The sequence below is a fragment of the Topomyia yanbarensis genome, chromosome 3 (assembly GCF_030247195.1).
Source record: "Topomyia yanbarensis strain Yona2022 chromosome 3, ASM3024719v1, whole genome shotgun sequence".
NCBI lineage: Eukaryota > Metazoa > Arthropoda > Insecta > Diptera > Culicidae > Topomyia > Topomyia yanbarensis.
Window position 1 is genome coordinate 194,749,999 of NC_080672.1, and position 25,221 is coordinate 194,775,219.

The 25,221-nt window shown below is 39.8% G+C and overlaps 1 long non-coding RNA gene across 2 annotated transcripts; it reads left to right on the forward strand.

Annotated features, from left to right (window-relative positions):
* Window positions 1–12,676: 12,676 nt before the first annotated feature.
* Window positions 12,677–13,770, forward strand: LOC131692245 (uncharacterized). Of its 2 annotated transcripts, none has more exons than XR_009305940.1 (5): window positions 12,677–12,807; window positions 12,867–12,988; window positions 13,058–13,274; window positions 13,344–13,432; window positions 13,504–13,770. It is a non-coding gene; the product is annotated as an uncharacterized LOC131692245 (long non-coding RNA). The 2 variants fall into 2 exon arrangements; XR_009305941.1 differs by having other exon boundaries at window positions 13,380–13,432.
* The last annotated feature ends 11,451 nt before the right edge of the window (window positions 13,771–25,221 follow it).

Sequence of the window (25,221 nt, forward strand, 5' to 3'; positions counted from 1 at the left end):
GAGGAATTTCGCTGCGTTCCAATATTGCTTGCCTCTGGTGATGATGTGTGTAGATTCACTTCGGTAGCCAGCTCTTATATTTTGGGTAATTTTGCTATCTTATTCTGCTGAATAAATCATCTGCCTAAAGCCTCTACGTTATACTACGGTCACTTTAAAAACGCTCTGCTATTTAATCTTGTAGCGCTCGGCAGTCAGTCCTGGCACTCTTCTCGACTATTCCTGGCACTATACCGCTGACGTCGCACTTATGGCGGTGATCAAACTTGGCGAGAGTGGCAGTGGTTTCGTCGGAATTGTTCACTCGACAAGCAGTAAGTGCAAGGACTCTGCTACTTATGCCTGAGCCCCTCATTGAAACCTTCGTCCTGCCGGAGTGTTAGCTTCGTATGATATCGGAGCGTATTGCTGAACCGAAGCAGTCTGCTACTGGCGCTGCTTCCTTCGAATCGGAATCGCTGAATATTCCCGTTAGCCGAATGTCCAACGTGGCCGAAGGCAAACCGATTGCAGCAACACCACCAGCCGTAGCTGACCTTTTAGCCTTTAATCCAAGTCCCTGCCATTGGCATAGCGACAGACGAGTGCGGCGCAGGCTGGACCATCGGTTGACTCGGTGCCGGACGGGGCGAAACAGCTGCAACAGGAGCGGACCTAATATGGGGTGTAAAGGTCATCAATTGCCATAGATCACCAAAATGCTCTGCGACTAACATTGTGAACAAAACAAACCAAATGAAATTGATCGCAACAAAGATAAAATAATCTAAATTCGGCCCAAACATTTGAAACATTTGAAAAGGGTCTAACTGCCAAACGTAAACTTTGAGAAAAAGGCAAAAGAAGTTTTGGTCGAATTCATCATAATTCTATTTAAAAATTTAATACTGTTTTATTTAGTTTGATTGCGCATATTGTTTATATCAGACACTCCCCTTAATTCATTGAGTACGTATTTCACTGCCTTTATAATCCTTTTGGAAACAGTTACAATAATCCTTTATAATCATTTTATAATAAGCGTATTGCTAGTTAGGACTTTTATATCAACCGGGCCCTTTTATAATTTGTTATAAAATCATTATCAAAATTTTTCATAATCCATTGTTGCGTTATGTTTATGCACATGGCCAGATAGATAGTTTTTAACTGGGACGTGACGTGTGGATACGAAAAAACCTAATGTCAATTGCAGCCAGGAGGAGCTGTCAAATGCAGCCAAAGGGAACCGTCAAATGCAGTCAGGGGGAACTGTCAAATGTAGCCAGTCCATTTAAAATATGTGAGGAAGAAAGTGTGGCTATGCAAGACAAGAGAACAGAAAAAAAGAAAACGAAAACATATATCCACAGGTTTTGTCCCAGGATTTTAATAGAGAACATAAAAATTCGATTTGTTTGCATTTGGCAGTGTGCTAGAAATTTGGCTAGAAATTCCTTACTTCTACAATGAATCATGTACAAGAAAATTAAAAATGTTAAATTTAACGGAACAATGTATGATGCCGACATCAAATAAAAAATTACAGCTGAGCGACCTTGTTTGGAAAGTGTTAACATTTGGCAGCGAACCAAACCAAGTTTCTCATACTATGATCGAATCAACAAAAATTCCAAGACCATCTAAACAATCTCTCTGAACTTTCAAAAAAGTGAGGTTAAACATTATCATGCAATGTTGTCCACCGAGAGGTTCACTTTAATTTGCTTACATAACCAATGAACTTTGTACCGCGACTCACCACTTAATTTGCCGCGTTGCCAGGAACTCAAGCAAAATATTCAAAACAGTGTTGCCCAAACACACATTTTGAGTCCCACCATTCTTGCAAAGGTGAAAAAATACTCAACATTCTTGCATTTTACAAATTTAAAAAAAATCATTAAAAAATCACGATAGCTCCAAATAGTCTCATTTCAACGGCAATATTCTTAAAAATGTGTAGTCTTTTGAATAAAAATAAGAAAAAACGGGGTTAGGTCGGACGAGAATGATCTATTACAGTTATGTTTCTTTATGATGAATCGTTCATTTTTGACATTTTTTTATGACAACAATGACTCCAATTGTTCTGGTGTGAATTTGGTTATTTTCAGTGGTGTGTATGAAGTATGGCGAAGGGGATCAAATCTCCACGAATTTGAAGGGATCAAGAGAACCCATAGCATCTATTTCAGCAAACTTTAGCAAAAATATAATTGAACAAAAGGATCAGCTCAATCATAACGTGTTCATATAATTGACATTCTCCTGTAATTCTGTATGCAAAAGTAGAGTATGTAGTGGGTGATTTTATCAATTTTATAAAAGTTTGAAAATTTGAAAAAGAAATCTTCTTCAGTTCTTCTGAGACTTTTTTTTAAATCGGTAAAAATTCGGTTACATAAAAGTCCAATTTCTTTTTTCTGTGTTAATGAAATTTATGTTTAGATAAAACTACGCAACTTTATAGTATATTCGATTAATGTATTCTGATCCGCCTTTAAGTTACAATGATGGGATCAAGTCTCCCCGGGGATCAAGTCTCCTCAGTCTCCCCTACAGATCCCATTGCAAAAGAAATCTAGAAAATACACGGCTTTCGTGATACCGGGAAAGGGTCTCTATCAATATCGCAGACTTCCATTTGGCTTGTCGAATAGCCCAGCAACGCTCTCTCGATTGGTAGACAGAATTCTAGGGAATGGGGAGTTAGAACCAAGAATATTTATATATTTGGACGACATTGTAGTCATGAGCAACAGCTTTGAAGAACATCTTCACGATTTGGAGGAAGTCGCGAGACGGTTAAACACTGCAAATCTTACAGCGAATTTAGAAAAATCCCAGTTTTGCAGGAAAGAGCTTCCATTTTTGGGCCACGTAATTTCTTCGGAAGGTGTTAGACCAAATCCGGATCGAATTTTAGCCATTGTAAATTTCGAAACCCCAAAGACTGTGATCTCGCGGTAGCGGGGATATTGACCCAACTACAGAACGGTACAGAAAGGGTTATCGGGTGTTACTCGCAGAAGCTATCAGCAGTGCAGCAACATTATCACGCTACCGAAAAAGAAGCACTAGCGGCGATTCTGGCGATTGAGCATTATCGAGGGTATCTAGTGGGTAGTCACTTCACATTGATTACAGACTCGGCCGCGTTATCATATATAATGACGACCAAGTGGAAAACTTCGTCTACGCTAAGTCGCTGGGACCTTGCTTTACAGCAACATGACCTTACCATTGTCCATCGCAAAGGCAAGGAAAACATTGTGCTGGATGCATTATCCAGGAGTATCTCAATCGTCAGTACAACCACTGACTCCTCGTGGTATATAAATCTTAGGGACAAGATTAGGAAACTGCCAGACAGGTATCCCGACTTCAAATTAGAGAATGAACAGATTTGGAAATTTGTGTCAACCCCATTAATCCCGGGTGACAATCGTTTCGAGTAGAAGCTAATCCCACCCCCAGAAAAAAAGAAAGATATTTTACGAAAGGAACACGATGAGGAGTTACATATGGGGCTCAAAAAAACATTAGCTAAAATCAAGCTTCGTTATTATTGGCCTAGGATGGCACTGGAAGTTAAAGAATATATCAGAGGTTGTAGGACATGCAAAGAGTGTAAAGGGTCTTCCGTGCCAACTGTTCCTAAGATGGGGGAATCTAGAATTGCAAACTGACCTTGGCAGACTATCTCGTTGGATTTTATTGGTCCAATTACGATGAGCAAGTCAAAAAATCAGTATATACTTGTCATACTAGACATTTTTAGTAAATGGGTCCAGTGTTACCCACTAAAAATATTACTAGATGATTTTCAGATAAAACATTTCTTGATTACTAGGTACCATAGCCAGGCCAATCCCGTAGAAAGGGTCCATCACATAATAAATGCCTGTATACGCACATATGTGCGAGAAGACCAGCGAGTCTAGGATTCAAGTTTGCCGGAAATACAGTTCATTCTAAATAATACGGTGCACTCGGGTACAGGGTTTACTCCATATTTTATCCTGCATGGCCATGAAATAAGCTTGTCGGGGGAGGACTTCAAAATGGAAGCACAGAGAGCGGAGGAGAGTCTGAAATCTTATATAGAAAGAACAGAACATGTGAGAAAAATAACGGTTCAAATAGTAAAAAATAATTTAGAGAAAGCTTATGGGAAGGCAAAACATAATTAGCTTCGTATTAGGCAATCTCCGGCCAATTTTCATCCTGGACAATTGGTATATCGGAAAAACTTTAAAGTATCCAATGCAGGAGAACGCTATAACGCCAAATATGGCCCTTTGTATGTACCATGCAAGGTCATAGCAAAAAGGGGCAACTCGTCATACGAATTGCAAGACGAAAAAGGAAAGAATGTGGGTTGGTGGCCAGCGTGCCACTTGAAACCTTAGAGAAGCAGTTGATATCCAGCGAAAGTAATTTAAATGTACTAGAACAGATATCAAGACAGAATTTAAAAATAGTAAGGATGGGAGACGATCGATTGAAGTACAGTTCCTATCAGTTGGTAAAGGTTCTACATTGGTTGTAATGAATCAGTGAGAGCGCTCGAAGTAGTTTGGATTTGGAAATCCAGAAAAGGATTTCATAAATATAACAAAGCGGTTGATAGCAAACAGCTGTGTTCCTGTTGATTTTCGAGTAAAATTAATCAGTGAAATCAGCCTGGAGTGAATGAGTCGTACATCATGCATGAGAGTGTGTAAAAGCCAAGGGCCCTGGCGAAAGCGCGTGAGTGTGTGCGAGATATTCAAAGTCATCGATGCAGACGGAGAAGTTGATCACCATGAATAAACGGATGTTAAATTTTGGTTCTGTACAATTAGTTCAATTAACTGCGTTGGGTAGCCATAAAGCTCACAGGTAGGAAACCCCGTTTTTGCCAAAGATTATAATAGCTAAATGAATTACTCAATTACTTAGGCAAACTAAAAATAAGGAAATATTAACGTTTTGTGTAAATTAATCAAAAGGGAGTGAATTGGAATATTCGTTAAATGTTAATTGAGAGTCTGAGAGCAAGAGTGGGTTAAAATTTTCCTCAGAGCAAAAGTGGGTTAAAATATTCTGTTAGATCAGAAATGGTATATTCATCACAACCTCAGGCAAAAGTGGGTCAAATATTAATTCGCGCAAAAGTGGTTTTCTGGGCAAGACTAGTATAGAATATTAACCCACTTTTGCACTAAGAAAAAGAATCAGATATTTCTTATTCGGACTTGTGGATAATGAAATTTTGGTCAATATTTCGATGCCTTAGAAATCATGAGATATAGTATCCGTATAGGTTAGCACACATTGGAAATGGACAATATCGGCCATTTTGAAATCCAAGATGTCGACTTCCGGTTACCACAAAATAGGGAGAACCACCATCAATATGAGTGTCATTTGGAAGGGGGTGGTCAGTGGACACCAAAAATGGACGGTTACCGCCATTTTGAAATCCAAGATGGCGACTTTCGGTTACCAGAAAATAGTAAGAACCAATATCAATATGGGTGTCATTTGAAAGGGGGTGGTCAGTGGACACCGACAATTAACGATTACTGCCATTTTGAAATCCAAGATGGCGACTTCCGGTTACCACCAAATAGCGAGAACTAGTATCAGTATGGGTGTCATTTAAAAGGGGGTGGTCAGCAGACCCCGAATATTAGCAATTACCGCCATTTTGAAATCCAAGATGGCGACTTCCGGTTACCACAAAATAGTAAGAACCACCATCAATATGGGTGTCATTTGAAAGGGGGTGGTCAGTGGACTCCAAAAATTGACAATTACCGCCATTTTGAATTCCAAGATGGCGACTTCCGGTTACCACAAAATAGGGAGAAACACCATCAATATGGGTGTCATTTGAAAGGGGGTGGTCAGCAGACACCGAAAATTGACAATTACCGCCAAAAGTGAGAACCAGTATCAATATGGGTGTCATTTGAAAGGATGTGGTCAGTGGACCGAAAATTGACGATTACCGCCATTTTGAAATCCAAGATGGCGACTTCCGGTTACCACAAAATAGCAAGAACCGCTATCAATATGTGTGTCATTTGAAAGGGGGTGGTCAGCAGACCTCGATAATTAACAATTACCTCCATTTTGAAATCCAAGATGGCGACTTCCGGTTACCACCAAATAGCGAGAACTAGTATCAATATGGGAGTCATTTGAAAGGGGGTGGCCAGCAGACCCCGAATATTAGCAATTACCGCCATTTTGAAATCCAAGATGGCGACTTCCGGTTACCACAAAATTGAGAGAAACACCATCAACCAGTATCAATATGGGTGTCATTTGAAAGGGTGTGGTCAGTGGACACCGAAAATTGACGATTATGTAACCTCTAGACTAGCTCAGTGGGTGGTTGGAGGGGAATTATGCTCACTACACTGGTCTACATCCAGGGATTTATTTGTACTCACCACGGAACTCATTCACCTCGGGAACTGCTGGAAACCGGACCATCAATCGCTGCTGCAACCAAGGTGGACAACTGAAAGGTAAAGCAATCTTTTAATATGCTCAAAAGCGTAAACCGTGAATGCTGGTTCAGCGGAAACACCCAAGGACGAGGGCTGATGACTCCTTTCGAGTCCGGAGGCCGATTTAGAATAGTGGTGTTATCGTACGGACAATGTTATAATTGAGAAAATACAGCTAATACAGAAATTTAATTTACACATACAATTTATTACTATCCCTATCTTACTACTACGTGACGTCACGGTTTACTACTTGCTGGTTTTTGTGTTGGTGCAGGTTTCATACTGGTGACCGGTGAAGACAGCCGTCGTGAACAGTGGAGACGAATTCCGGTAGATCTGGGTGCGTTGGTGGCAGGAAAAGGTCCGGAAGTATCACGGTGATACATCTGCCGGCCTTATACTGGCCTGAAGCCTTAACAATGGCGACGATATCCCAAGGAAACTGTGTTCCAAAATGGCGGTGGGCGTTGCAGCGCGTCGAAGCTGGGGTTCTTCGCAGGGATTCTTTTTATTGGTTCGTTTCGTGGTCTAGCCTGTCAGTAGCGTGCTTCCTGAGAATGAATTCTGAAGCCGGAAATAAAAAGGCCCGCTGTGGACCTGCACAGCGCAAATTAGCACATACTCAATATGTTTGGAACCCTAACCCGCACCAACTTTTAACGTGTTTTATCCGAGGGGCAATTCACTCCCCATTCCAAGTGAATTGAAAATACCCAATTGAAAAAATACACGAGAAATGCTTCAATACACCTTAATACATTTAATACGCCGAAAATACACTAATGCACTAAAATACGTTACTTCTGGAAGAATTTTTCAATACGTCGAAAATACGCTAATACACAAAAATACGTTATTACCGGAAATATTTTTCAATGCGTCGATAACAATCCAATTCATCAAGTAATACACTGTTGATACAAGCCATACAAATATTACATTAATTTCATGCCAAATGAAACTAATTCAGTATATTTCTTATTATGACATAGCGTATGTTTTTTTCACGCTAGATTGTTTACTTTTCTCGGAATTGGGAATCCCAGCAAACAGACTCAGAATCGGTGAATCATTAGAATGACAAGTAGGCAGAAATCAATCAGAATTCTTGTTAGTTTGATTCAGAGGAACAATCCCATAATCTTTAATGGAAATAAACATCCCGTACATTTGAAAATACTCCCAGGGGACGTGAACATAAATAAATCCGAAACTTCCTACCAGCATCAGTAGGAAATTTTTGATCAAGAATTCGCTCATTTTATCGACATAAACAATGTTTAATGTTTACCCTAAATAGTGAAGCTCTAAAATCTTGCAAGTTCGAAGTTTACATTGCGATGGATCATTTTGTTTAAATATACAGGTTGCATTATAAATCAACACTTGTTGGGGGAATAGAATCGAAACCAACGCTCGATGAATTGAGAATGCAAAACACAAGATTGTACGCAGCTCACCTAGGTTCGATTCCCAACCCCGCACATAGGATTAGAGATTTTTCCACAAGAAATTACTTAAACAGAAAAGAGGCGAATGACCCTAAGGTTAAAACCTCTATAATTAAAATAATAAAAAATAATACAAAACACAAGAATACGAATTACGAGTCGCTTCCGATCAACTTGCAGGAATGAGTTCAGCCATAACTCTAAGTCCAGTTGGAATTCCGGCTGGATTCTGCCAGAATTCAGGCTCTAGTGACGCATCCGAGTCTAGTACAACCAGTAGAAATTTCGGCTGATTTTACTTAGGAGCATCTCAATTTTACTGAGATGCATCTCAATTTTTGAAATAAATTTAGATAATACTGCAGTGATTAACCATAAAGGCTAGTTTACAGTTCGGAAAACGTGTCACGGGATTTGGGTCCCTGTGTATTTTAAATGGAGCTCGGGATTTCAAATCCCGTGACGGGAAATGAGTCTACACAAAAATGACAGTTTTCCTGAAGTGTAAACTCAACCACGGGAAACATCACGGGATTTTAAAACTCTCCACACAAAAATCCGGCCGGGAACAATTCAACACAAATTGTTTCCGACGGGGAAAATAGTATTTTTATAAAGTTTACAATTCGCTGCAAGTTTGATACTGTTTGTATTTTTAAGAAGCAGCAGAGTTTTTGGTTTGACAGTTTGGAGAGATCTCGGCGGGAAATTTTCCCTGATCAAATCCCGACGCAAATCCCGTGTGAAATCCCGCGATCCATTTCCCGAACTGTAAACTAGCCTTAATACCGCGTTGCTCAAAAATTACCATTGGGTAAGCCTAATTAGAAATTCTAATTCTCTAAATAATAAAATTTGGCATTATGCTTAATTGTTCGTTAATCTTGAAAAATCACTAGTAATTCCATTTGTACTAATTTTATTATTTGCGTTTATGAAATTATTCTACTTGCATTCTACAATAACATTTAAACGTCAAAATTCAGTAACATTCGGTTTCAATTGATTATTCAACAAAAATACAATGCGTGCATACAATTGTACGTTTTAGTACACTAATCCGTAAGAATTATGAAATAATTCACCAATACGCATAATACATTGCATTTCGTGAACAATACACAAATACGTTTTTAATGCGCTAATACGTAAGAATTATGAAAAAATAACGAATACTCATCAATACACAAAATACATGTCATTTCGTGAAAAATGCACAAATACGTCTCTCAATACGTTAGCCTGAATCGAAAATACTAGAGTGAGTCGCCCCTCGGTTCTATCTAACGATTTTACCTTTTTGACTTGCTTTTAACTCGTATGTGTTTCGAGATTTTTGTATTTTTCTTCGTTTGTGACACTGTTAGGAATATACAATTTATTTTAACTACTCGGACAATACGTTAACACTATTTTACTAACCGTACTATTAATTTTCTCCTTCTATTTTACTACACTGTTATTATTCAATCTATCCTTTAATCTACAACAAAGAACATTATTAGCACAATACACCATTTACAAAACTAACAGCAAAAATTACATTTAATATAGACAAAAACCGCGCGCACTACTGACTTCCTCGAATGTTGGAACCGAAAGAACATTCTTGGCAGTCGTTGAGCCTGACTCAGCCCGGATGATACCGAAAAATCTCAATTTTTGCGATATCATCCGAACTGACAAATAAATTGTCAAAACCATGGAAGCCCTTCCAATGGCTGCGACAGCGATGGATGGTTTGTTGCGCGACGTTATGCTCACACCGTTGTGATGAGATACCTTGGGTGAGCGCCTGCAACCCTTCTGCGTGAGTGACCCACCCGTCTCAGATGACAACCTGGACTTGGAAGGCCATCACTCACACATTTTGATGTTATACACAGAGTAGGAGTTAGGAAATGGGAACGGGAATGAGAAAGTCTAGCGGCACTTATCAATTTGGCAAAGCCAATAAACAATTGTCGTAACCGGTATAAACACTCATAGTAATAGACTCGCGGATGTAAAAACCGCAAAACTGGCAACTAGAAAAACAAGCGCGTTAAACTGGCATCACCCAAAAATGTGCAAGCTCGAACGTGCTCGACTGTATTCGATCACCTTTTTTTATTAAAATAATTTTTCAAGTGGTTCAATATGTGAATCAAAAGAGAAGTTATACGTTTGATACTGAGCAATAAGAAATTAAGAAAAGCAAAAAAAATCCAGTTTCTTTAAAAAAACAAATTTGATGAAAAAGAGCATAAGTAAAGTGTTTTTTATTCTTTTATATAGAAAACAATAAATATCTTTCTAAATAACATTGTAAAATACTAACACGAACATGAAAAGTGAAGCCTACTGTGAATAACAAAATAATTTTTTTTATATAAAATCACAATACTTGTTCTGCTTATTTGCATTGTATGACGTCATGCTCGTTTGGCTCCGAATTTTGACAGTTTGTTTGGCTCAATAAAAGTACCATCGCTGGTCTATTACTATGAGTGTCTATAGTAACCGGTGGTTACAATACCCCATCGTTCCCCTCCCAAGTAACGAAGTATTGGTTTAAATTATGCAAACAATTTTTATTATTCCATTTTTTTTGACGATCCCTATCAATTAATAATTTTATTAAGTTTTGTTTTTTTGTGTTTCGAATTCATCTCGTCAGTAACTAGCACCATCTGGATGTCTAGTTAGACGATGTATCTAAACTAGTACCCAAATTAGCACTAGTTAGACACAAAAAATTCCAAACAGTTCACACGACATATGTGAACGCCTAAAGCCACATGTCCCGAGTGATGTCCCGGGAAGCAAACATAGCTCTGATTTGCTGACGAGAAAGCGAAGACGAACTCTTGTCTTTTGGTTAAAGAAACCAAACGCCTGGTATTATGCAATAAAAATTGGACTAAACCGTTTTGCGCGTTAAGGGCACAAGACCTAATTTTAATTAAGTTTTGTTTTTTGTGTTTCGAATTCATCTCGTCAGTAACTAGCACCATCTGGGTGTCTAGTTAGACGATGTATCTAAACTAGTACCCAAATTAGCACTAGTTAGACACAAAAAATTCCAAACAGTTCACACGACATATGTGAACGCCTAAAGCCACATGTCCCGAGTGATGTCCCGGGAAGCAAACATAGCTCTGGTTTGCTGACGAGAAAGCGAAGACGAACTCTTGTCTTTTGGTTAAAGGAACCAAACGCCTGGTATTATGCAATAAAAATTGGACTAAACCGTTTTGCGCGTTAAGGACACAAGACCTAATTTTAATTAAGTTTTGTTTTTTTGTGTTTCGAATTCATCTCGTCAGTAACTAGCACCATCTGGGTGTCTAGTTAGACGATGTATCTAAACTAGTACCCAAATTAGCACTAGTTAGACACAAAAAATTCCAAACAGTTCACACGACATATGTGAACGCCTAAAGCCACATGTCCCGAGTGATGTCCCGGGAAGCAAACATAGCTCTGGTTTGCTGACGAGAAAGCGAAGACGAACTCTTGTCTTTTGGTTAAAGAAACCAAACGCCTGGTATTATGCAATAAAAATTGGACTAAACCGTTTTGCGCGTTAAGGGCACAAGACCTAATTTTAATGAGGTTTTGTTTTTTTTTGTGTTTCGAATTCATCTCGTCAGTAACTAGCACCATCTGGGTGTCTAGTTAGACGATGTATCTAAACTAGTACCCAAATTAGCACTAGTTAGACACAAAAAATTCCAAACAGTTTACACGACATATGTGAACGCCTAAAGCCACATGTCCCGAGTGATGTCCCGGGAAGCAAACATAGCTCTGGTTTGCTGACGAGAAAGCGAAGACGAACTCTTGTCTTTTGGTTAAAGAAACCAAACGCCTGGTATTATGCAATAAAAATTGGACTAAACCGTTTTGCGCGTTAAGGACACAAGACCTAATTTTAATTAAGTTTTGTTTTTTTGTGTTTCGAATTCATCTCGTCAGTAACTAGCACCATCTGGGTGTCTAGTTAGACGATGTATCTAAACTAGTACCCAAATTAGCACTAGTTTTGCTTCCCGGGACATCACTCGGGACATGTGGCTTTAGGCGTTCACATATGTCGTGTGAACTGTTTGGAATTTTTTGTGTCTAACTAGTGCTAATTTGGGTACTAGTTTAGATACATCGTCTAACTAGACACCCAGATGGTGCTAGTTACTGACGAGATGAATTCGAAACACAAAAAAACAAAACTTAATTTAAATTAGGTCTTGTGCCCTTAACGCGCAAAACGGTTTAGTCCAATTTTTATTGCATAATACCAGGCATTTGGTTTCTTTAACCAAAAGACAAGAGTTCGTCTTCGCTTTCTCGTCAGCAAACCAGAGCTATGTTTGCTTCCCGGGACATCACTCGGGACATGTGGCTTTAGGCGTTCACATATGTCGTGTGAACTGTTTGGATTTTTTTGTGTCTAACTAGTGCTAATTTGGGTACTAGTTTAGATACATCGTCTAACTAGACACCCAGATGGTGCTAGTTACTGACGAGATGAATTCGAAACACAAAAAAACAAAACTTAATTAAAATTAGGTCTTGTGCCCTTAACGCGCAAAACGGTTTAGTCCAATTTTTATTGCATAATAATTTTATCTTTTGTAAAATTACCTAGGGTATGCCTTCATAGGTCCTTATTAAAAGGTGTTCTATACATCCACATCACTCGACGAAGTGGAGAAAGAACTCATAACACCAACACCTGCGTGTGTGGAGAACTGTCAGCGCGGAATGTTTACAATCTTTACAACTCACTAAATTGTTCAATTGGAGTTTGCCACTATAATTGTATCTCTTGTGAGAAATTTCCGTGGTACCAAGCTCAGCAAAATTCTGTGGTTCATTGAACGGTTTGTATATCATTAGACGGTTGGTTGTTAATTTGCTGAGATGAAAATTTCTCCCAAAGGAGTCTATTATGGTTTTACCTGGCAAGGTATCCCTGTAAATAATTCGACCGACAGACTTCGGTTTCACCTTCTACGGTGCAATTAGGTCATTTGCACCCATTAATATCCGGATTTATCAATGGTAATACTATAGTGAATAATTTGTGTTTTCCAAAACTACCGTTTTGACGAAAATTTTCTGATGTTTCAGGATTTCTGCTGCGCTAACCAACTTACAATACTCGCACCATGGCTACGCGAGCTAGTTTCAATACTGGTGTTGATCTCACAGGGGATGCATACTGTAACCAGCTATCATCCGCTGCTGTGACGATCCAACTAATATTCGAGAAAAAACCGTCGCCCATTGTGAAAAGCTAGCTACTCGATTTCTAAACGCTTGTTAATATCATTCGTGAAATTAACTGGTGGGCTTTCCTTTCTTCTTTTATCATCGGTCTTAGACCACTTCCTACAGCTCTATTTCAAATTTGTAGATATTGCTCGGGTCTATCGCAATTTATCGTTTGCAGGTTGTTACTGATCGCTAAATCTTTTGTCTGATGTTATAAATCGACGCATTGATGTATGTATTCCATCAATGGTACACGAACTGCTTCTAACTCAACCGTTTTGACGCTGCTCGTTTCGTTTCAGGGTTCAAATTATCTTTTGCATGAAAGCAATTCAATTGGCGTACCAAACTCCGCTTCTTTGCGTGTTGGTCCAATACACAACGGTGGCTATCTGGGAGATAAAAAAAAGTTACGTCGAACTACCATCAACCCAGGCAACCGTGTTTGAGACCGTCCAGCAATGCCGAAGCAGCTTTGAAACTACCTCACCGGACAAAGTTTTGTTTATATACATATATACAAGAATGAGTTAATTTAACTATATACAATTAATTAAAGTACGTTAATGAGGGGGGGGGGGTCTAATTTTAATCATGAAGGAATCTGGTTCGTCTGCTGCTAATCAGGCGAATACCATATAGCGTATTTCACTTATTTAGTTCACTACTTTTCTAGATTGAAACAACGGGGGAACTTCAGCGTCTGATTCAATTTCAGATTCGAGTGTATTTTCTGAATGAACTAAGCCTGTCATTTTAATGTTGGGGACATCCAAAGAATTTGAGGTTATGCTGTTCGCGTTTGTTACGTTCATATTCAGTAGACATTCATGAAGTTCTACTCTGTTACTTATACTTCGTGAGGATTCAGCTTGATCATTGTCGCACGATAATGTCAGAGGCTGCATATTGTTCGTCATGCAAGGGTTCATTGACGAAATGTTCGAAAAAAATGTGGTTATCTGGTTAATCATCAGCTTTAATCGATTCACTAGGGATAAAACTGAGAAGTGTAAAGCATAGATTTCTCGAATTCGCATGTACAGTTCATCGATTTGAAATAGTTCCTGTTCCATTTCTGTTAACTCAAATGTTCGTCTCGTGCGCATGAAATAATGGACGAGACGTGTTTCTAGTCGTTCGTTTGGCCGTTCAAATGGATTCAGAGAAGCCATCGATTCCCGAATTTCTTCTACTTTCTTTTTTATAAACTCAATTTCCGTTTTAACATTCGTATCCAAATTTGTGTTATCGTGTATTATTTTGTTGCTTTCCTTTTCCTTGTGCAATCGTTCTTGCAACCGTTTAACAAGTATCGCTCTGGTTTCTACTTCCAAGAAAGGAATACCGCGGATTACAAGCTCGTATTCAATTTCTTCTCGGTTTAAATGATGGACTTGTAAATTCGTGTAATTACTGTAAAATTCTATGTCCATTTTGGACGTTTGCCTTCGTTCAGACGACGAAGCGACAATGCTAAACAGGATACTGTTTGTACCTCCCTCACCGGGAAAAACAATTACATTAAGAGGGTAATTTGTAGTTGGGCGCCAATTTGTAACCTCTAGATTAGCTCAGTGGATGGTTGGAGGGGAATTATGCTCACTACACTGGTCTACATCCAGGGATTTATTTGTACTCACCACGGAACTCATTCACCTCGGGAACTGCTGGAAACCGGACCATCAATCGCTGCTGCAACCAAGGTGGACAACTGAAAGGTAAAGCAATCTTTTAATATGCTCAAAAGCGGAAACCGTGAATGCTGGTTCAGCGGAAACACCCAAGGACGAGGGCTGATGACTCCTTTCAAGTCCGGAGGCCGATTTAGAATAGTGGTGTTATCGTACGGACAATGTTATAATTGAGAAAATACAGCTAATACAGAAATTTAATTTACACATACAATTTATTACTATCCCTATCTTACTACTACGTGACGTCACGGTTTACTACTTGCGGGTTTTTGTGTTGGTGCAGGTTTCATACTGGTGACCGGTGAAGACAGCCGTCGTGAACAGTGGAGACGAATTCCGGTAGATCTGGGTGCGTTGGTGGCAGGAAAAGGTCCGGAAATATCACGGTGATACATCTGCCGGCCTTATACTGGCCTGAAGCCTTAACAATAGCGACGATATCCCAAGGAAACTGTGTTCTAAAATGGCGGTGGGCGTTGCAGCGCGTCGAAGCTGGGGTTCTTCGCAGGGATTCTTTTTATCGGTTCGTTTCGTGGTCTAGCCTGTCAGTAGCGTGCTTCCTGAGAATGAATTCTGAAGCCGGAAATAAAAAGGCCCGCTGTGGACCTGCACAGCGCAAATTAGCACATACTCAATATGTTTGGAACCCTAACCCGCACCAACTTTTAACGTGTTTTATCTAACGATTTTACCTTTTTGACTTGCTTTTAACTCGTATGTGTTTCGAGATTTTTGTATTTTTCTTCGTTTGTGACACTGTTAGGAATATACAACTACTCGGACAATACGTTAACACTATTTTACTAACCGTACTATTAATTTTCTCCTTCTATTTTACTACACTGTTATTATTCAATCTATCCTTTAATCTACAACAAAGAACATTATTAGCACAATACACCATTTACAAAACTAACAGCAAAAATTACATTTAATATAGACAAAAACCGCGCGCACTACTGACTTCCTCGAATGTTGGAACCGAAAGAACATTCTTGGCAGTCGTTGAGCCTGACTCAGCCCGGATGATACCGAAAAATCTCAATTTTTGCGATATCATCCGAACTGACAAATAAATTGTCAAAACCATGGAAGCCCTTCCAATGGCTGCGACAGCGATGGATGGTTTGTTGCGCGACGTTATGCTCACACCGTTGTGATGAGATACCTTGGGTGAGCGCCTGCAACCCTTCTGCGTGAGTGACCCACCCGTCTCAGATGACAACCTGGACTTGGAAGGCCATCACTCACACATTTTGATGTTATACACAGAGTAGGAGTTAGGAAATGGGAACGGGAATGAGAAAGTCTAGCGGCACTTATCAATTTGGCAAAGCCAATAAACTATTGTCGTAACCGGTGGTTACAATTACCGCCATTTTGAAATCCAAGATGGCGACTTCTGGTTACCACAAAATAGCAAGAACCGCTATCAATATGGGTGTCATTTGAAAGGGGGTGGTCAGTAGACCCCGAAAATTAACAATTACCTCCATTTTAAAATCCAAGATGGCGACTTCCGGTTATTACAAAATAATGAGAAACACCATCAATATGGGTGTCATTTGAAAGAGCTTGGTCAGCAGACACCGAAAATTGACGATTAGCACAAATTTGAAATCAGAGATGGCGACTTCCGGTTATCCCAAAATAGTGAGTATCATCAATATGGATGTCATTTGAAATAGGATGGTCAGTAGACATCGAAAATTGATGCTAACCGTCATTTCAAAATTCAAGGTGGCGTTCTGGTTGCCACAAAATAGTGAGTCATTATCAATATGGATGTCATTCAAAATCCAAGATGGAGACTTCCGGTTTCCACAAAATGGTGAGTGACGTCATCAATGTGAATGTCATTTAAAAGAAGTGGTCATTGGAAAGCGGTTTTATATCTTTAGGTTATTTAAGTAACTATATGATACCGTGAGAATTGTAGTTTTTTCTCTGCATTTAATTGCATTTAGGTTAACGTATTGTAATGGATTTGTGCTTCTGATTTATCAAAGTTTTTAACAAATGATTTAAAGATATCCACAGAAGTTAGAGCCACGTCTCCTGTCAAAATATTTTTGTATGTACCTAGGGTGATAAGCCTATATCGCTTTTTATGTTTTATTGGCACACGCGCTCCATATTTCGGATGTACCTCATGCGTTTTTTATTACTAAGGCATCTGACAACATGCTTCTGTAGGTATTTTTAAAGAACGGATAGACTCCACTTAGTTTGCGCCTACTGAACGGCGGGGGTGAGTTGGAAATTTTAGTGGGTGAGAAGATTGAGTTATGTTAGAGCAGTTGCAGTTTTGATTTGTTTTCAAAAAGTTGCGAAGCTAATCCGAAGCGATCTTTGGTAGTCAAGCAAAAAGTAATGCCATCTGACCGAAAGAAAGAACTGAATAGCATTAATTTATATAACTGGTTTGGAAGCGTTAATACCTCTCAAATTCCTTAGGGCATGTTCAGTAGCATAATATTTTATGTAGAAATTTCAAAGCACAAATGTTTCAGTATCATTACAATGTTTTTCTATTTGTTGCTTCATTTGAAACACGTTTAGAACTTTGCTTTGAAAAAGGATATTCAGCACATACACTCAGGTTCGGTCGACGGGGGAAAAACATTTCGGTCATGTAACGACCTAAGGACATGTTCAGTAGTGGTTCAGTTATAGATTCATAATTTTGAAAGTTCAGCAGGGATGAACATGAAGTTTTTTGTGCAACTAGGAAAAAATATTAAAAAATTAATTAAATCGGGAATCTATTTTCGCTCGAAAGAACATACTTTGCCATTTATTGTTTGTAAATAATTTCTAATAAATTTTGACCATAGCAGCGTGTGAGGTGGTTCAATTTTTAAATACGAGTTCGAGCAGCTGGTATCTGGCTAATTACTCGAGTAATGTTGACTTCAAATGCTTCAATCGTTGCAGGCTTATCCACGGGCTTTTGACTTCACATAGCCCCATAGAACAAAGTCTATAGATGTGATATCGCTCGATCTAGGCGATCAACTGACAGGTCCATGGGTAATTAAACGTTTCTCCCGCAATTTTTTCAAGGTTTTATTACTTGTGTGGAACGTGGTGCTGTCTTATGGGAGCCAAATTTTGTCAAGACTACTGGATCATGTTTGCGCAGTACCCAGTCTGTTGATATGCTTTTTACCAAGACTTCCGTAAAATACGCCATATTGTTGCATACGACAAGCCAAGTTATTGAGAAAGGTGTCAAATCGATTCTTCGCGATCATCGCGTACTCTCGGCTGCTGCTGCTATGATTTCTTCTCTGCGTACTGCATGTGGTCGATTTAATCGCGCATCATCCAATAACGTGAACTTTTCGATTGTATGGCGAAAAGTGAACTCAGTTGGCCGATTTTTTTCGATCATAGTATGATAGGAGAGCACGAAACTCATTCCTCACAAAGCACTGCTTTTCGTAATACCATTGCACAATTTGAGGACGGTGAGCCATTGTAAGTCGTTCCATTTTGAAATGGCCAACAACACTGAACAACAATAGCATCGTAGTTTGTTGTTAGCACCCGTTAATTAGGAGAAAATTTCATGTTAAAAAACCTTATCTTTAATCAACCTGTATAATGTAAAACTGATAATTTTAATACTAGAACCAATTCTCCCCAGCAGCAGGTTGAGCTAGTGTTACTGATAGTTACTGAGTGCAATTAAAAAAAAAAGAGATTAGGATTATTAGGATTAGATATCAAAACGAAATCGCTATTTTTGCAATTTGTTTTTGTAGAATCGAAAGAAGGTGGGGCTTTTTTATTTTCATGGCCTTAAAATTTGACGTGACAAGATAGTACTTTGGCTTTATTGCTTTGTTTTTTATGTATTTAGTAACAAAGGGGGCAGTGAAAAGACGAAGGGAATTTCAGTATGTGTAGGAAAAAATAAGTTCGGCTTTGACACCGGTTTGTTTTTTTAGAATTGTCCTACTGAAGCTAAAGAGCAGTTGCAGCGGGCCGAGCTTCTGATTGTGATATTGACTGTACGGCTCAAATATGCGGGCGTAGGGACTTTACGATCGCGTGGAAATAAGCGTTTATTTGTTCGTTGAGACCATGTGGATAATGGAATTTTGGTCAATATTTCGATGCCTTAGAAATCATGAGATATAGTATCCGTATAGGTTAGCACACATCGGAAATGGACAATATCGGCCATTTTGAAATCCAAGATGTCGACTTCCGGTTACCACAAAATAGGGAGAACCACCATCAATATGAGTGTCATTTGAAAGGGGGTGGTCAGTGGACACCAAAAATTGACGATTACCGCCATTTTGAAATCCAAGATGGCGACTTTCGGTTACCAGAAAATAGTAAGAACCAATATCAATATGGGTGTCATTTGAAAGGGGGTGGTCAGTGGACACCGACAATTAACGATTACTGCCATTTTGAAATCCAAGATGGCGACTTCCGGTTACCACAAAATAGGGAGAAACACCATCAATATGGGTGTCATTTGAAAGGGGGTGGTCAGCAGACACCGAAAATTGACAATTACCGCCATTTTGAAATCCGAGATGGCGACTTCCGGTCACCACAACATAGCAAGAACCGCTATCAATATGTGTGTCATTTGAAAGGGGGTGGTCAGCAGACCTCGATAATTAACAATTACCTCCATTTTGAAATCCAAGATGGCGACTTCCGGTTACCACCAAATAGCGAGAACTAGTATCAATATGGGTGTCATTTGAAAGGGGGTGGCCAGCAGACCCCGAATATTAGCAATTACCGCCATTTTGAAATCCAAGATGGCGACTTCCGGTTACCACAAAATGGAGAGAAACACCATCAACCAGTATCAATATGGGTGTCATTTGAAAGGGTGTGGTCAGTAGACACCGAAATTGACGATTACCGCAATTTTGAAATCCAAGATGGCGACTTCTGGTTACCACAAAATAGCAAGAACCGCTATCAATATGGGTGTCATTTGAAAGCGGGTGGTCAGTAGACCCCGAAAATTAACAATTACCTCCATTTTAAAATCCAAGATGGCGACTTCCGGTTATTACAAAATAGTGAGAAACACCATCAATATGGGTGTCATTTGAAAGAGCTTGGTCAGCAGACACCGAAAATTGACGATTAGCGCTATTTTGAAATCCAAGATGGCGACTTCCGGTTACCACAAAGTGGTAAGAACCACCATCGATATGGGTATCATTTGAAAGAAAGTGGTCAGCAGACACCAAAAATTGGCGATTAGCACAAATTTGAAATCAGAGATGGCGACTTCCGGTTATCCCAAAATAGTGAGTATCATCAATATGGATGTCATTTGAAATAGGATGGTCAGTAGACATCGAAAATTGATGCTAACCGTCATTTCAAAATTCAAGGTGGCGTTCTGGTTGCCACAAAATAGTGAGTCATTATCAATATGGATGTCATTCAAAATCCAAGATGGAGACTTCCGGTTTCCACAAAATGGTGAGTGACGTCATCAATGTGAATGTCATTTAAAAGAAGTGGTCATTGGAAAGCGGTTTTATATCTTTAGGTTATTTAAGTAACTATATGATACCGTGAGAATTGTAGTTTTTTCTCTGCATTTAATTGCATTTAGGTTAACATATTGTAATGGATCTATGCTTCTGATTTATCAAAGTTTTTAACAAATGATTTAAAGATATCCACAGAAGTTAGAGCCACGTCTCCTGTCAAAATATTTTTGTATGTACCTAGGGTGATAAGCCTATATCGCTTTTTATGTTTTATTGGCACACGCGCTCCATATTTCGGATGTACCTCATGCGTTTTTTATTACTAAGGCATCTGACAACATGCTTCTGTAGGTATTTTTAAAGAACGGATAGACTCCACTTAGTTTGCGCCTACTGAACGGCGGGGGTGAGTTGGAAATTTTAGTGGGTGAGAAGATTGAGTTATGTTAGAGCAGTTGCAGTTTTGATTTGTTTTCAAAAAGTTGCGAAGCTAATCCGAAGCGATCTTTGGTAGTCAAGCAAAAAGTAATGCCATCTGACCGAAAGAAAGAACTGAATAGCATTAATTTATATAACTGGTTTGGAAGCGTTAATACCTCTCAAATTCCTTAGGGCATGTTCAGTAGCATAATATTTTATGTAGAAATTTCAAAGCACAAATGTTTCAGTATCATTACAATGTTTTTCTATTTGTTGCTTCATTTGAAACACGTTTAGAACTTTGCTTTGAAAAAGGATATTCAGCACATACACTCAGGTTCGGTCGACGGGGGAAAAACATTTCGGTCATGTAACGACCTAAGGACATGTTCAGTAGTGGTTCAGTTATAGATTCATAATTTTGAAAGTTCAGCAGGGATGAACATGAAGTTTTTTTGTGCAACTAGGAAAAAATATTAAAAAATTAATTAAATCGGGAATCTATTTTCGCTCGAAAGAACATACTTTGCCATTTATTGTTTGTAAATAATTTCTAATAAATTTTGACCATAGCAGCGTGTGAGGTGGTTCAATTTTTAAATACGAGTTCGAGCAGCTGGTATCTGGCTAATTACTCGAGTAATGTTGACTTCAAATGCTTCAATCGTTGCAGGCTTATCCACAGGCTTTTGACTTCACATAGCCCCATAGAACAAAGTCTATAGATGTGATATCGCTCGATCTAGGCGATCAACTGACAGGTCCAGGGTAATTAAACGTTTCTCCCGCAATTTTTTCAATGTTTTATTACTTGTGTGGAACGTGGTGCTGTCTTATGGGAGCCAAATTTTGTCAAGACTACTGGATCATGTTTGCGCAGTACCCAGTCTGTTGATATGCTTTTTACCAAGACTTCCGTAAAATACGCCATATTGTTGCATACGACAAGCCAAGGTATTGAGAAAGGTGTCAAATCGATTCTTCGCGATCATCGCGTACTCTCGGCTACTGCTGCTATGATTTCTTCTCTGCGTGCTGCATGTGGTCGATTTGGTCGCGCATCATCCAATAACGTGAACTTTTCGATTGTATGGCGAAAAGTGAACTCAGTTGGCCGATTTTTTTCGATCATAGTATGATAGGAGAGCACGAAACTCATTCCTCACAAAGCACTGCTTTTCGTAATACCATTGCACAATTTGAGGACGGTGAGCCATTGTAAGTCGTTCCATTATGAAATGGCCAACAACACTGAACAACAATAGTATCGTAGTTTGTTGTTAGCACCCGTTAATTAGGAGAAAATTTCATGTTAAAAAACCTTATCTTTAATCAACCTGTATAATGTAAAACTGATAATTTTAATACTAGAACCAATTCTCCCCAGCAGCAGGTTGAGCTGGTGTTACTGATAGTTACTGAGTGCAAATATAAAAAGAGATTAGGATTATTAGGATTAGATATCAAAACGAAAGTCGCTATTTTTGCAATTTGTTTTTGTAGAATCGAAAGAAGATGGGGCTTTTTTATTTTCATGGCCTTAAAATTTGACGTGACAAGATAGTACTTTGGCTTTATTGCTTTGTTTTTTATGTATTTAGTAACAAAGGGGGCAGTGAAAAAACGAAGGGAATCTCAGTATGTGTAGGAAAAAATAAGTTCGGCTTTGACACCGGTTTGTTTTTTTTAGAATTGTCCTACTGAAGCTAAAGAGCAGTTGCAGCGGGCCGAGCTTCTGATTATGATATTGAGTGTACGGCTCAAATATGCGGGCGTAGGGACTTTACGATCGCGTGGAAATAAGCGTTTATTTGTTCGTTGAGACCATGTTGTAGATAAGATTATAAGTGCAACAGCAGTCTCTACGCATCGCTCGATCGAGATAGAAGTGTTTTGTTTTCGGTCTGTTGGAAAAAAGAACAGTGCAGTAATCCGCGTTCAAGGTTATTTTGCCATTCTCTGCCTCTTCGAGGTTTGGACTTTTATTTTCTTTTGTGCGTGTGTCAACCGTTAGGCTACATTCCTTAACCTTTTGTTCGTAAAGCGAGGATTGAACAATAACCAGCTATTTAAGCTGGACTGGTGCGTCGTGGGAAACGAGTATACAGATAAGTGAAATCTACCTTTTTGATACATTTACGGCTTTTTCCCGTCTGCGCAGGTGCTGACCCCGTGCGTTGACGGTGTCGATGGCTTCCTCCCCGGATGGCCAAATGGAGATCGAGTCGACTCCTAAGGCCCTCCCCCGACCCAAACAATATCCAGAGCTCTCGACCGGTCCCTTTGTGGTCTTCTTTCGGCCCAAAACAAAATCGCCGAATCTATTACAGATTTCAAAAGACCTGACGGAACGGTTCTCGGCTGTGACCGAAATAAAAAAGGTCCGCTCAGACAGGCTGAGGGTCGTGCTGACTAACTCAAAGCAGGCAAACGATATTGCTTGCTGCGAGCACTTTACGAAGGACTATCACGTGTATATTCCAGCTGTAAAAGTACAGTCTGAAGGCGTTGTCACCGATGACAGTTTGACATGCGAGGATCTGCTGCAGTACGGGGTTGGCCGTTTTAGAGACCGCATACTTCAGCCAGTGAAAATACTCGAGTGCAAGCGTTTGCACTCAGTAGTAGTTGCGGGGGATGGTTCTAAAACGTACCCCCAATCAAACTCTTATCGGTTGACCTTCGCTGGTACCGCTTTGCCAAATTACGTCCTCTTGCACAAGGTTCGTCTGCCTGTGCGTCTGTTTGTGCCGCGGGTCATGAATTGCACAAAGTGTAAACAATTGGGTCACACAGCCACCCATTGTAGCAATAAGGCCCGCTGTGGAAAATGCGGGTAGAATCATCTAGATGATTGTGTCCTTACTGTGCAGAGAATCTGCATGATATCTCGGTATGTCCCGCGTACAAACTACGCGGGGATAAACTAAAACGTTCCCTTGCGGGACGATCCGAACGTTCTTTCGCAGAAATGCTAAAGAAAGCTACACCACCAACCTCAACAAACATCTATGCTCACTTGCCTCCTAACGAGGGCAAGGCTGATGACCCACAAGAGGGAATATCTACTAGGGCGCCTAGAAGTTATAGGAAGAGGAGGAACATTTCCTCTCCTAAAGTTCGTTGTAAAGGCCAGAAGGTGTCCCTTGACGGGACTCCGAAAGTCACATCTATTGGAAGTGTTGCAACCAAACCGAAGCAATTAGCTCCTGGTCTCGGAGGATTAAACTCAGAGAAGGAGTTCCCAGCACTTCCCGGAACATCAAAAATCCCAAGTGTTCCTCTGTTTCAGTTCGAGAATAATCGCGGCACTGGAATTATAAAACTCTCGGACATTGTGGACTGGATAATAAAAACTTTGAATATAACTGATCCTATTAAAAGTCTTATGTTAGCTTTTCTCCCTACAGTAAGAACATTTTTGAAGCAGTTGACTGCTAAATGGCCCCTCCTTTCAGCGATTGTATCCTTCGATGGCTAACTCATCGAACGAGGTCACGGATTTGATCACTGTTCTACAGTGGAATTGCAGAAGTATCATCCCGAAAATCGATTCCTTCAAAATTTTAATAAATAATTTGAGTTGCGATGCATTTGCATTATGTGAAACTTGGTTAACTTCCGACATAGATCTCAACTTCCACGACTTTAATATTATTCGCCTGGATCGAGACACCCCCTATGGAGGAGTGCTTTTGGGGATCAAAAAGCGCTATTCCTTCTACAGAATTAACCTTCCCTCGATAACAGGTATTGAAGTTGTCGCTTGTCAAGTAACAACCAAAGGCAAAGATCTTTGCATAGCTTCCATATATATTCCCCCCAACACCGCGATTGGGCATCGCCGGCTACATGACATCATAGAATCCCTGCCTGCACCGCGACTAGTTTTAGGCGATTTTAACTCTCACGGTGCGGAGTGGGGTTGCCTTTATGATGATAACCGTTCCTCTTTAATTCACAATATGTGCGACAACTTGAACATGACAATTCTAAACACGGGTGAAATGACACGGATTCCTCCCCCACCAGCGCGCCCAAGCGCATTAGATTTATCCCTTTGCTCAACCTCGCTAAAGTTAGAAAGCGCGTGGAAGGTAATCCCTGATCCCCACGGTAGCGACCATCAGCCGATCGTAATCTCAATCAATAACGGCTCAAGGCCATTGGAAACAATCAATATTTCGTATGACCTCACACGAAATATCGATTGGAAGAGCTATGCTGCCGCGATATCCGACAACATCGAATCTACTCAAGAACTTCCTCCGGAGGAAGAGTACAGCTTTTTGGCTGGCTTGATTCTCGATAGCGCGAATCAAGCTCAGACTAAGCCAGTACCCGGCGCGAACATACAAAAACGTTCTCCCAATCCCTGGTGGGATAAAGAGTGCCCAGACGTGTACGCTAAGAA